The following is a 12,500-nucleotide window of genomic DNA, read 5'->3' on the forward strand; positions in this document are numbered from 1 at the left end:
ATTTTTTGTGAATTTCAGTCAATCTTCCCTTCATCTAAGAGGTGATCCATTATTAAATTGTGCAATTCATTTTTGTTGGCTCCATGGGGAACATCTAGTTGATACTCGTGTGCAAGAGTTTGTAATTCAGTCCTCTTGGTACGACTTAAGTTCCCTATTTCACCTGCTGGATCGTTACGAAAAGCTTGGAGATGAAACATGGTGAAAAATAGCAAATAAATGTACAACGAATATACTTGTGATATGGTAAGTGTCAACAACAGGATAACGTGGCAACTGGTAACTATCCTGTGGAATTTAATATTTAACAATTATTGTTAATTTTAGAATGGTAAATGATTAGTCAATCAAAAGCGCAGGAAATCTTGTACCCAGTGCTCAATGTAAGAGAATAAGGGCAAGAAAATCCTACTAAATAAATGAAACTGATAGTTTTTAAAACAAATGAAACATTTAATTGTTCCAAAAGTGAATAAGGTAGTCCAAGAATGTAGGCATACCTTGCCGAGTCTCTATAGGACAGAAGCAAGGGTTTTCCCATGTTACGAACCCGGATCCAACGTCCGAGCCTGGAGCAGTGACAAACACGCCATCTGTGGGTCAGCTCCCGAAACCCCCGCCAAACGAACGACGACACCTAGTGAGGACAGCGTGTACTGGCCTCGAGGACCAGTTTCCAGTCTGGTTCAGCGCTCAACACCGCCGCTCCTGACCTCTGGTGAGGTGGTGCTCCGACGACAGCGCCATCTATGGACTGGATACGTCAGGTGTTAGTATCTGAGCCTGTGAGTGTGGTGTATTAGTGTCCCAGTTATTGATGACGTGTCTGCTTACAGAGCCGACCTGGGACCACTGTGTTGAAGGTGAAGTCAGTCTACCCGAGGCAGCCAGTCTCCATACTGTGAAGTTTGCTGCAGCTGTCGTGACGTCGTCCCCCCGGAAGAACACTGTGGTGTGTTAAGCCTGCCAGTGGAGTGGCAGTGCAAGGATTTACCCGGGACCGACGGTTGGGGACGATAATCCACTGGGGTATTGAGGACAGGAGGGTGATTGGTGATATCACACGAGACTCCTGTCTAGGGCGTACCCCTTTTATCGTTCGTGGAGTGGCCGTACCAGCCTTGGTGGCTCAGTACCTGCCAGCAGACCTGCTGGACGTGTGGTTGACGGCCTCCACGACGGTGCCCCCAGTGGACCTGCGTTGTGGCTGACCTGTGGCCAGGGTAGGCTCGGCGTTCTCAGAGGACACGTCTTGAGGCCACGAAGAAAGCACCGCGGACTCAGCACCTAGCTTCGAGGATCCATAGTCTCCAGCAGAAGACTACAGTGTTGATCCCCTTTGTAAAGTGTTAATACCCCTCCCCCTTGTGTACGTTTTACTTTTATATATTTAAATGGTGATGGTGAACATTATTTAATATTAAGTTCTTAACTTTCTTTCCCTACTCCCTTTTAAGTTACTTGCGTCACGGATCTCATCCCTTGATAGCCACTACTGGCTTGGGAACGGATACCTATATCTTCCTCTAACAACATCAGAGTGAGAACCCCGTTGCGTCCCGAGAAGGCCGTAACTAAATGAAATATGATACTTACAGAATTAGTGAACTTTGTTCTCAGAAAAAAGAAAGCTAATTCCCTACCTAAGTAAATATCATCATCTCTGACCGACGTGTAGGGGTGCGAGTGTCAACTGGTGACGAGAACTGCTGTTGAGGTCCCAACTCAGCAACGTAGTCCGTGCTAGAGGAACTATGGCCCTCTTTATCCTCCTTTGGTCGGATTGCAGAAAATAGGGTGCTTTGACCCGAAGACAAACCAAAGTACCAGGGTACCCAAAATGATGATCTGTCTGAGATTGAGAAATATCCTAGGGACAAAAGGTGGAAAACACGAGTAATAACACAGAGGGAGGGATGACCAATTAAGAGAATGACTGAGGCCTCCAGTCACCACGTAATCCAAAGTTATCCAACACTCACAATATGCTACTCTCGGAATGCACAATACACACAGCACCAAATAAATATCAAAAGTAATAAAAATATTGAAAAGCAACTGTATCAAAGCCAAGTACGCTTACGACAAATTGATGTTCTGATACTAGTACCTGAGTGAAGCTCCTAGGACAAGCCCCCATTAAATGTGACGGGAAAGTGTAGGAGTGTAGATGTTCGGCAGTCCTCCAATGGCAGGTGTCAATGCCTAGTCACACTTACAAAAAAAAGATAAGACTGCTTGCCTGTTTATCTGCGGTAGAGTAAGGGAAGACACGCAAAACACATAGTATGAACAATGAAACTTTAATTAATATAGAAAACAAATTATAAACAAAGACAATCCCTTGGCTATGTACAGTGCAAATAAACAAGTCAAAAACATATAACATAAATGAATAATAGAGATGAAGTTACTTCACAATAATATAAATACACAGTGAAAAATAATCAGGTGCTGAGAATATGGCGCTAGCTGAGAAACATCCACCTGATACACAGCGTATATCAGTTAGTTGTTCACTGCTTGAGAGCACAAGGATATTCTGACTTCAATGGCTGGTTCAAGCCCAGACATCTACTCAGGTAGAGGGCGCTGAGGTGCAGGTGTGTAGTCGGTGAGTCACCAATCAGGAGCAGGCAGGCTGGGAAGGGTAGTTGGCTGGTTGATGACGAGCCAGCATGGAGGGAGTGTGGAGTAGGGGGTGAGTCTTGGGTACGTTTGCCTCTTGGTCAAAACGTTCTGTGCTACTAGTAGACGTATCTTGAAGGTAGCATCTTATTCTTGTATAATATACGTAACTTGATGTAGAGAAGAGCAGGCTCAATCTCTCTTGAAATAGATTATCGTCACAACTCTCCCCTGAAGCCTGTGCTTACGGGTGAAGTTACGTCTTCAGGTGGTAGAGTGATAGGTGGAGCTGTCTCTACCTCATAGACTCTGGAGAGGGCGTCTGCTATGATGTTGTCAGAACCTTTGATGTAGAAGATCTCCAGGTTGAAATTCTGCAGATATAAAGCCCATCGTACAAGCCGTTGATTGTTGAATTGGGCTTGCTGCAGGAAGCGTAGGGGATTGTGGTCCGAGTAGATGGTGGTAGACCGAGCACCTTGCAGGTATGATTCAAAGTGCTGCAAGTTCAAGACGATGGAGAGTAGCTCCTTTTCGATCGTGCTGTAATTCTTCTGGTGTGGTTTTAACTTGTAGCTGTAGTAGCTAACAGGTAGAACATCCTCGCCTCGTTGTTGCATCAGGACACCCCCGATGCCGGTACCACTGGCGTCGACATGGAGGATGAAAGGCTTTGTGATACCTGGCGAGGCGAGAATAGGATTAGAACAGAGCAGGAATTTAAGTTTTTCAAAAGCAATGGTTTGCTGAATGGTCCAATTATACCGTTGCTTGGGGCTGGTTAGAGTGATCAATGGTGTCGCCACCGTATTAAAATTCTTCACAAACCTACGGTAGTAGGAGGTAAGACCAAGGAAGCGCAGGAGCTGCTTTCTGGTGGTAGACTGTGGGTAATGTTGGATGGCTTGGGTATGTATGTTTAACGGAGCTATGATGCCACTCCCTATCTCATGACCAAGATAACGCACTTTACCTTTAGCAAAGATGGACTTGCCCAAGTTGATGGTGAGGCCGGCTGTCAGGAGCATGGCAAACAATCGTTGCAGCTGGAGCAGATGTTCGCTCCAGGTGTTGGTTGCCACAACGATATCATCCAAGTAGGCGTAGGTGTTATCTAAGCCCTGGATGACGCGGTTGACAGCTCGCTGGAAGGTGGCCGGGGCATTACATATTCCAAATGGAAGGCGTTCGTATCTGTAAAGGCCAAAGGGAGTGATAAAGGCTGATATTTCCTTAGCTCGCTCTGTCAAACATACTTGGTAGTATCCCTTGAGTAAGACTAGCTTTGATAGATACCGAGCATTACCAATGTCGTCAAAGATGTCATCTATTCTAGGTAATGGATAAGCATCCTTGATAGTCACAAGATTCAATTTCCAGTAATCGGTACACAAATTCACTTTACCTTGCGTTTTCGGCACCAAGATGCAGGGTGAGGCCCAAGGGGACTCACAAGGGGTGGCCAGCCCATGATCCAGGAGGTACTGTACCTCAGCACAAATGACTTCCTTTTTGCTCGGGCTGATTCTGTAGAAAGGTTGACGAATCGGCCGTGTGTCAGGGAGTAGCTGGATGTCGTGCTGAACCACATTACACTCCTGTGGATCATCGCTGAACAACTTCTGATGTTCCTTGAAGATTCTGATGAGAGGAGCACTAATACTGTCCTGCAAATAGGTATGAAGATCATAAGGATTTCCGAGTTGGAAGGCACTGACTCAGTGTTAGTGCTTTTGGGAGGAGAAGCAGGAAAGGTCTCACTGTGGAGGTATGGACTTTTAAAGGTGGATAATGATACCAACACAGTAGGGGGAGTACCTTGATACTGCTTCAGGAGGTTGACGTGGCACAACTGGGTCTTCTGCCGCCTATCTGGAGTCCCAAGAACGTAGTTATGATTGTTTCTGCAATCCTTGATGCGGTAAGGTCCTGAAAACTTGTTTTGCAATGGAGAACCTGGGATGTCAAGCCGCCTGCTATCGTTTGCGAGGCACTACACATTAAGAACTCAACACCAGCAATCAACAGCCAATTAATGCACAACTATATTCTACCCACCTCAAGACTCCGCTCCAATATAGAAGCATCAAGAAATATGGACCAATAGGCTTTCTACAATCACTTCCATTTCAATACCCATTGTTTCGTGTTCTGTTTTGTGTTGATGAAATTAATACCCTATTAATGCCACCTCTTGTTCTGTCTTGTGTTGATGAAATTAATACCCTATTAATGCCACCTCTTGTTCTGTCTTGTGTTGATGAAATTAATACCCTATTAATGCCACCTCACCCCATCCACCTCACTCAAATGTAGATATAAACAAAATCGGAGATGAGTAAGTTCTATTCAGTTGTGTATTTGTAAACTAAAGTCTTTGAAAATGTATAAGTTTTACGAAACGCGCTCGTGTCGCGTCAGATAGAAATAAAAATGAATTTTGGAGAATTGATTTTTGAATTACCTCCAACAGTGAAAAGAAATGTACGAAAGATTGAGAAAATTCGTGTTAGAATTATTAATATTAATATATATATATATATATATATATATATATATATATATATATATATATATATATATATATATATATATATATATATATATATATATATATATATATATATAATATACACATATCATGACCAGGAACCCAAGTAAAAACCAGGGTTTTACACAACTCCCCTATGCACTCGATCTATGTCAATAGGCCGTTCTCCCTCTTCGCCCTTACTTCATTACACACAGAAATCACAATAACGTGATGCATCAAATGAACAAATCCACAAGGGCCGTGACGAGGATTCGAACCTAGTACGGATTCGTTTCAGGTTTGAATCCTCGTCATGGCCCTTTGTTGATTTGTTCATTTAGTTCATCACGTTATTGTGATCTCTGTGTGTAACTAGGTACCAATTTTTACTGTTGGGTAAGCAGAGGCTACAGTTAAGGATTGACACCCAGTAAATCCTCCCCGGCCAGGATACAAACCCAGGACAAAGTGCTCGTGAAACGCCAGGCATTTGCGTTTAAAAAATGGCATTTGCGTAGTCAACCACATGAGGATGTGGTTGATTATATTCTTTTCTATGTCATAGATGTTCAGTATATGACAAATATTTTAGACCCAAAAATGGACCCCTGAAGTACTCAACTTACCACATCTCTTCAGATTCATTCCCATTTAGTATGACCCTTTGCTCTCTTTGTTTTAACTATTGTTTTGTCCATTCTACAATATATTCCATGAACCTGTAATTTCCTTGCTAGTCTTCCATGTGGTACCTTATTAAAGTCTTTAGCAAAATCCATGTATACTACATCCACCGGAAACCCTTTGTCTGAGTACTATGTTACAATGTCCCAAAAGTGAGGAGGTTCATAAGGTAGCATTTGTTTTTAAGAAGACCATGGTGTGTCGATTGAATAAGATTGTTCACTGAAAGATGGTAAATGATTTCCTCCCTTAGGATTTTCGCCATGAGCTTGCAGATGTGTTATACCAAGCTGATCGGACATTAGTTTTGTGCTAAACCCTTTCTGTTTTTATTTTTTAAATACTGTAAGGGTGAAATTTTCATATTTAAAATCTCGAGGGAATATCCCTTGGTTCAGATATTTTGTGAAAAGTAGTTTCAGCAGTATGCATAGTTCTTCTATCAGTTTATTTTCCTTTATAATTAAGGTATGTTTTCTTTTGTGCCATAGAATACACAGAAAGGTGTTATAATGTTGTGTTGGCTTTTCTGTACAATTTTTTTTTGTTAGTTTATAAGGCGGCAATGAATTAAGGCATTCATTCAATTAAGGCAATGAATTCAAATATTTACACTACCAATCAATTTTTCAGATAGATCATCGGATTTTGACAGTACAGTATGGTGTACATACCAGATGTTCCAAAAATAACTACAGACAACATTAATGGTACTGTGTTTACTATTTTTATACTTTATATAGGAAGACGGGTTCAAGTCAATGATCATTTTAATATATCAAAATTTTCTTACATTCCTTTCACTTTGTTACACTTGTAAACACTTATTCTTAGCTAAATTTATATAGATGTTAATACCCCTGTTAAATGAACATATTGATTTGTGTCCTTATTATTAGTTATAGATTATTTATGTTGACTCACCCCCTTACTAAAGGGATTACCTTAATTTAACTTGTGCAACTATCTCTCAAGGGTGGGTGGGGCAGGTAGGCAGTATGGGTAATGCCACTAACATGCATATTGTTATGGGAAAGTCCATAATTTAACACATAATTATAAGTAGGTAATTTGTAGTAAAATTTGAAAATTTTTAATAGGTACATTGCAGCATAATTTTGCATAAGCATTATTTTCTTGTTTTGTTCTTGTACTTTTTCTTCGAACACTATTATTTTCTCTTCAGAATTTCACCGGAGAATAGCAGTGATGACTAGAGAACATCTTGAGCTTGAGTACCAGAAAGCATGTGCAGCAATGATACAAAGAAATAAGTACTTGAAGAGACTCTTAAACGTGCAGGAACCAAACTCAATAAAGGGGATGTGGGACATTTGGGGCTTGACTCTATTTATTTAAATATTAATGTAATGAAATCAATTACGAAGGACCACCCGCTTTTATAGTAAAGAGGGAAACTAATAAAATGTGATCATTAGAAAATTCCTAGAGGAACCAGTAACTATGGATAAATACTAGAGAATATAATCACTTGTATAATTAATGGGCTGTATATAATTTAATTGAATCAAAACCTCAAACACCTACATTGGGGGGGTATTACTAGAGCTTCATATATGTCTAGGAACTAGTGTGGTTCGTACACCAGTTTATTATGTAATAACTTAATCCTATGACCAATTATAGAACCAATAGAGAATTTGTCACCAATAAGAACATAGATTATGAATATCAGAAATTAATGATTATAATAAACACATGTTAAATCCAGTGAACAGTGATCAATAGTAATAATTCCATACAGATAATTTAATTAATGGAATACGGCAACAGGTCTTAGCTTGAAGACGTTTTCCAAGACATCAATCATGAATCATCCTCGGAATCTTCTGAACTCATCATGGAACACTGGGAGATGATTAACACGGGAAAATGACAGCTCGGGGAATTCTTCACACGCAAGCTGTAAATCAAGATATATTACGTAGCAACATATTAGGCTACAAAATATCTATATTCAAGAAATTGGAAATGGAGAGTGGAAATTGATACTAACATGTGTTTTATTTATGTCACTCGGCGTGACGACAAGCTACCCTGCTGTAACCTATCTCTAATGATGCATCAAAATAAGGGTACTTAGCTAATAGGGCACTGTGTAAGTTGAAGCTTGCCGAAGCTCGCGTCCTAGGCTCTAGCGTCGTAATAGTGAACACGTGGCGTTGAGCCTAGCCTAGATGTCGACGCGCTTCTCTGGCTGGTCACGATGGACTATACGGAACAAATTAACAGGTTCCGGGCTGAATGTCAAGTTAATTCTCGTTGACGATTCACCACAATGTATCCTATGACACTGACACCAGCCAAGTTGCTCAATTCCGCAACTATTCTTCACACCGCACAGTGGCGACTTTCCTCTCTCGATGACGCCTCCACACGCTCTCGGTGGCGTCTCCTCGATTAATGGCGTCTCCCCTACCCCCGCTCCGCGTCCCACATTTGCTACACAAATTATTTACTACGAATAATATTATTTCTCGCAGTTGCGGTTAAAATGATGGGATAATGACGGGTTTATTATTCAGGGGAGTTAAATATTATTATTTGCTCGCTTTACGATGGTAAACGAGCAATGGAGATGAATTTTAATTCTCTCCAGGGCATTCACGTGTGACGTTAAATTTATTACCAGATAACAGTTGTAACTAGAAACGCTCAATTCGGCATTATTTGGGAGTCAGGTTATCGGTAAATAATTATCACACAGAACACTGTTGTTTTCAGAGAATCAAACTCAATTCTCTGACACACTGGATATAGATGTGTTTATTATGGTGGAATCTGACGCAATACTGGCGTCTGGTGACGTAAGATTTCTAGCATTATTGTACAGATACAATTATTAGTACATGTGAACTCTACGGTTGGTTAATTTTAGTTACTACAGCAATTAGTAGATTTTAGTAATAATTAATAATAATAGAACTGTGTTGTATTATGTTGGAAATTTCCAACATAACTCCGGGGGGAGATTTATCGGGTCGCAGTGTAATGTGGAGTACTAACATACCCATCCCGAAGTTGGTATTAATATTAGTATATTAGTATGTTAGTATGTTAGTACACACATAACGAATGTCCCATATTTGTCAAGGACATACAAGAAACTAAAGTCTTGCAGATTTCATGTTAAATGGAACATGTTATTATGAATTACCTAAAGCTAATAACTAAGAAATCTTACAATAAACTCTGTGACTGGTGTCGCTATGACATGTAATGTGTATGTTACTAAGTCTCAAAGTCTGTAAACTCTCAGATACTCTAGATAAATAATGTTATTTATAGCCTATACAACAATTAAGGATTTAAATCACACAATTTAAATAACTGAGAATCTACTGTGATGAGAATGTCCTGGGTCATAGTGACTTGTAATAATTTGTTATTTGACATCACACCACAGTATCATCATGGTTACTTAAATTGGATGTAAAGGGATTTACTCCTGGTCAGAGCTGTAATAGGCTTGCAGTTTCTGCTTGCATTGTTGAGCAGCAGCTCTAGTGGGGCGGTTGCTCGGTGGATCAGAATTACTGTCCTCGGAAACTACTGGGGAAGCTGGTTCTGGTAGACACACTCGTTCTGCTAATTCGAGAGGTACCAACTTCTCTAAAGTTTTTAGTGTAGTGTTGCCTTGGCATAAAACTTTCACTACTCTCAGGATACCTTGATGATCTGGATGAATGGCAATAATTTTGCCTATGGGCCACTCTGACCTTGGTCCATCACTGTCGACTAATACTAGGTCCCCTGGTTTAAGTTGTACTTTATTATAAGGACTCGAAGCTCCGTAGTGGTACTCTCGTAGAGCTGTGAGGTACTCTCGAGTCCACACCTCATTCCACCTGTCAATGACTCTTGAGAGATGCTGGTAACTTTCTACCAAGTCACTTCTGGTTACATGTGAAGGGTCTACAGGGTCCTCTTCGGCTAAAGGTATGAGAGGACTCAGCAGGCCTCCATGTATCAAGTGTGAGGGACTCAGAGGTTCACTCTGTGAGAAATCATCGGACATGTATGTTAATGGGCGGTTATTGACTCGCGCCTCGATTTCCACAACAATTGTTTGGAGTTCGGAGTAACTGATTTTTTGTCTGTGTAAAGTTTTTCTGAAACACTTCTTAACAGTGCCTATCATTCACTCATAGAACCCACCTTGCCAAGGGGCTCTTGGTGCTATAAATTTCCAGTGACATTGTCGTCTCTGCAGGACTGACTGTACTTCTGGATGATTCCAGACTTCTCGCAGACAGGCTTCTCCTGCCACAAAATTGGAACCATTGTCCGATATCATAAGTTTGGGACAAGATCTGCGAGCTGCAAATCTGCGGAATGCTTGGATGAAGGCTTCAGCACTCATATCTGAAGTCACTTCTAAATGTATGCCTCTGGTAGTAGCACACGTAAAAAGGCAAATGTAAGCTTTCACTGGTATCTAATCAGGGTTGCCAGTGAGAAGTAAGGCTCCTGTGTAATCAACATCAGTGGTTTCAAAAGGACGAAGATGAACCACTCTTTCTTCAGGGAGTGGTGGAGGTCCTGGGTAAGGACATACTCTAGCATCGTATCTTTTGCAGATTACACAGAATTTAATAATTGACTTGACTGTCTGACGACCTTGAGGAAGCCAGTATTTCTGTCTAAGGTCGGTGAGAGTATCTAACACTCCACCATGTAAAGTACCATATTGATGGTGATGTAAAACTAGAAGTTTGGTGATGATGTGGTGACGTGGTAGAAGAATTGGATTCTTTGTGTCCAGATCAATATTTGCATGAAGCAAACGTCCTCCACACCTTAGTATATTATGAGTGTTGGCATCATACCAGATACCTAGAGACTTAGTTAATTTGTCTGGAAGATTTTCATATTCGCTTCCATATGTCTCTTGTTGTGCACGTTTGATCCAGTAGAGGATAGAATTGGGAAACTTATGTCGAATTCCTATCTTAGCAAGAAAGTCAAACACATGTGCAGCCACTCTTAATAACTTAAGTTAGAATAATTGTGAGGATCAATGGCTAAGATTCGTTGAGGTTCTGGTTCTTTCATGGGAGTGGTGATATTGGTCACTATGACTTGTGGCTTTTGTTTGGGCCACTGACCACCAACAAGCCATGAAGGTCCATTGAACCACAGCGAGGACTTGATAAGTTGTTTTAGTGTTAATCCTCGAGATAAATAATCTGCAGGATTGTCCTTAGTAGGAACATGTCTGAATTATTATCCAGCAGATAACTCATGAATTTCCCTAACACGATTACTGACGTAGGGAGTCTTATTGTTGTTGTGTCTTACCCATTGTAAGACTGCCTCATTGTCTGACCACACGACAATCTCACCAAAGTGGATATTATTGAGTGTCTTAGTCAAGCAATGAGCCAATCTTACTCCCACCAGCAATGCAGTCAACTCCATTTGAGGTAAAGATCTCTTCTTAATGGGAGCAACTCTTGCTTTAGATGTGAGCAAAACTGATTGTGCACTATTAACTAAGTAGGCTACAGCGCCAAATGCTTTTACAGGATTAGATACAGAAAATTGGGACAATTTTTGGACTTCATTTGAAGTTCATATACATAAGAAATCGTCTCTTGACAAGGTTTCTAAATTCTCATACCTGCTTAGTCTTCTCAAAGGAGAGGCTAAAAAGGTCATACATAACCTAACTCTCAATGAGAGTAACTATGAGGAAGCTATAAAACTGTTGAAGTTGAACTATTGCAACAAAGAGTTGAGTATAGCTAACCTTTATTACCAATTACTAGATCTGAATGCACCAAATAGTAGACCAGAGTCACTTCAAAGCTTCAGACTAGAAGTAGAGTCTCTAGTAAAGGCCTTAGGTACTAAAGTTGATATACCAGCTTCAGAATGGTCAATCAAGTTACTTTTGCAGAGTAAATTACCTCGAAATGTCTTGACAGAGCTCTGCTCACATTATAAAACCGAGTTTCTCACTCTTGACCAAATATTCGAGGGACTGAGAATAACGGTTAACAGGTTGAAGACCCTTGATAAAATTAAACCTGAGTCTAAACCAACTAATACTGACACTTCAGTCAAACCCAAACAGACTTTGAATAAGTCTAATAAATATAAATCCAAGACTACTCCATCCACTGGAAAAAGAAGTGGTAATGTAGGTACTTATTCGGTGTCTCCTTCTGAGATAACCAATGACTTGTCTACTAAAGAGACCAAGTCAACCAAGGAGAGAAGGTGTCTGTTTTGTAATCAAGGAAATGCCACCTACCAATGCTCTGTTTATCCTACTTATAATACTAGGATTAAAAGGTTGCAAGAAATACACAAGTGCATGGGCTCTCATGATCCCAAAAAATGTGTAGTGCAGCTACGTTCCTATCAGTTTCTAAGTCTATCAGTTTCTGCTCTCTGAGAATGTAGTAAACTGGTACGTAAATTGATCTAGTTCCTGGCACAGGGGGGAATTTTATGAGTAATAAGAGATGTAAGATCAAACGTTTCGCATGGTACTGTTAAAGTAAAGTTACTGTTAAAGTAAAGTTAAGTTAAAGCTGCGCTATTCTTGTTCAAAATTTCCTAAAAGTTGAACCATGGAGTCAGGGGAAATCAGTAGGATTGAGGTGTTGCACTTGCACCTCTGTCT

The sequence above is a fragment of the Procambarus clarkii genome, chromosome 58 (genome assembly GCF_040958095.1).
Source record: "Procambarus clarkii isolate CNS0578487 chromosome 58, FALCON_Pclarkii_2.0, whole genome shotgun sequence".
Classification (NCBI taxonomy): domain Eukaryota; kingdom Metazoa; phylum Arthropoda; class Malacostraca; order Decapoda; family Cambaridae; genus Procambarus; species Procambarus clarkii.